Genomic DNA, 2,306 nt, shown 5'->3' with positions numbered 1-2,306 from the left:
AGAGAGAGAGAGAGAGAGAGAGAGAGAGAGAGAGAAAGGGGTGGTCTCTTCCAGATCCTGATCTTCCTGTAGCAAGGACTAGACGATGGGCAGATAATCGGATCTACCAACAGCTTGTTCCAGCGTCCTCAACTTATTCTGCTTTCGTGACTAGCCAACCTGAGCCAAGAACAATAACCTTACACGCTAGTGAACTCAGATTGCCCCAAAGGCCGATGCACAAGAAAGATAGCGTCTCTTACAGGTGTACTCTGTACAGACTACCTTTTACCAGAGAGCTTGAAGTTACCTACGCTAATATTCAAAGCCTGAACGAACAGATGGATGACACAAAATTGAAATTTAAGGAACGAAGCATTCATTTAATCTAAAAACATTTATTGTCATAATGTTGAAGTTACATTGAGAACATAAAAAAAACATTCTGTCGGAGTACCCATAATATCATTATTTTTATTTATATGTTTGAAATGATTATTTGTCGTACGTAGTAGGCACTGTTTGTTTCTAAGTCGTAACACAGTAAAAAAACTTTTTAAAAAAATAAGTCGTAACATTATATCGAAATCATAACTACAATATTTTCTCTGGTGTGAAATTGGCCTGGTTGTAGTTAACAGTTGGCAGGTTTTCCTTCTCCCTGTCTACCGTCGGTTAGCAGGTTCAGGGTCTGAATCCAAAAATCCCTTTAGTTCAAACTGAAATAGAAGAAACTTGGAATAGACAAAGTTTGGACACACCTACTCGGAAAGCTCTTGTAGTTGGCAGTGACAGAAGCCGCGCATCTTTTAGTTCTTAGTCCCTCCCTTTATCCCCCTCTTCCAGTTTTGCGCTGTTTATTTATTTATTTATTTATTCTCCCGGCGATGTTACAGATTGCCATGTCCTGGCTACTCTCAACTAGTTAGATTTGAAGAGTCCACTGCAAAAACGGGCATAGTCACAAACTGAAAATCGTGAGGGTATCAATTTTGAACACTTGTTGACTTGTAACTGTATTTCTGTTCAGCTGTTAGTTGATTATTGTTGTTAGATTTCCCATTCAACAACACTTAACAATAAAACACCAGTCAAACAAATATCAACTTATGAGTCCACAAGCTTCTAAATTTGACACCCTCACAATTTCCAGTTTGTGACTATGCCCGTTTTTTCAGTGGACTCCTCATTAACTTTTAGAACGTGTCTTCGTAGAATTTTAAAGAATTGGACGTATTTTCTCTCAAAAGGGTCTAGATCAATATTATTCAGCCATCCCATAATTTGAACCCTAAAATTGGAACTCATGACTTTTCATATCATAAACCCTAGAAGCTATAAAAGGTGCCATTGTCATCTCGGTTTACCTTACCTTTTGTATTCTGAAAGTCAGTACTATTTGGCATGAAATGCTGGTAAACAAATATTATAATTTTAGGATAATGTATGTATTATACATTATTTTTATCCTTTCCCTATCACCAATGTTCAGAATCTGAAAGCCATCTCCCTTTCTTTCTTTCTTTCTTTCTTCCTTTCTTTCTATTGATATTTATATATTTATTCTTTGATTCATTAACCAAGTAATTGATTAATTAATCAATTTATTTATCTTCTAATTTCTTTCTTTCTTTAATTTATCTATTGTCTATCTGTTTATTTATTTGTTTATTTATCTGTTTAGTTGGCTTCCGACAAGGCAAAGATTGGTTGTCTTTTTTTTAGTATCATGTAACCTCCCGTCACGTTATATTTACTTGTTCCTAGCATGGAGAGTGTTGTGAATTCCAGTTGTGAGCCTGAGTACAGAACAACGGGCAAGGATTTTGGTGAGCGCCAAGGCAAAGATTGATTGTCTTTAGTTGCATGTAACCTTCCTTCATGTTATGCTTACTTGTCCCTGTGCCTCTGGCATGGAGAGTGTTGTGAGTGCCAGTTGTGAGCCTGGGTACAGAACTACAGGCAGAGATTGTGGGTGGGTGGTTAGTGGGTGCTCTGGTGGGGTTTGCTTCTTCTTTCCTATCAAACATCTATCGTCTTTATCTCAACTTCTACTTTTTTATTTTTGTTACTCTCTTCTAACACCTCTAATCTTCTTGCGCTCATATGACCTTATGCAGGCAGTTGCGAGCGCCGTAAAAGCTCTACTAAAACTTTAAAAAACAACTAAAAGATGTTGGTGAGCGCCAAGGCAAAGCTGCTCATGACGCAACGTCGTGTGGGTGAAGATAAAAATACCAGTACCTCGGGGGATATCTTGGGTTTTGGTTTGGTTTGGGCTGTTGTTGTGGGTTTTTGTTTTTGGTTGGGTTTTTTTTGGGGGGAGG

At 37.9% G+C, this 2,306-nt stretch overlaps 1 long non-coding RNA gene across 1 annotated transcript in view; it reads right to left on the bottom strand.

Annotated features, from left to right (window-relative positions):
* Positions 1–343: 343 nt before the first annotated feature.
* The window catches only part of LOC118477250, a 64,545-nt gene continuing 62,582 nt past the window's right edge, over positions 344–2,306 (bottom strand). Inside the window, exon 3 of the long non-coding RNA XR_004858247.1 lies at positions 344–698. This is a non-coding gene — a long non-coding RNA (uncharacterized LOC118477250). The remainder of the gene's footprint in view (positions 699–2,306) is intronic.

Source organism: Aplysia californica, unplaced genomic scaffold (assembly GCF_000002075.1).
Source record: "Aplysia californica isolate F4 #8 unplaced genomic scaffold, AplCal3.0 scaffold00050, whole genome shotgun sequence".
Lineage (NCBI taxonomy): Eukaryota > Metazoa > Mollusca > Gastropoda > Aplysiida > Aplysiidae > Aplysia > Aplysia californica.
This window is presented reverse-complemented; position numbering and strand designations above follow the sequence as displayed.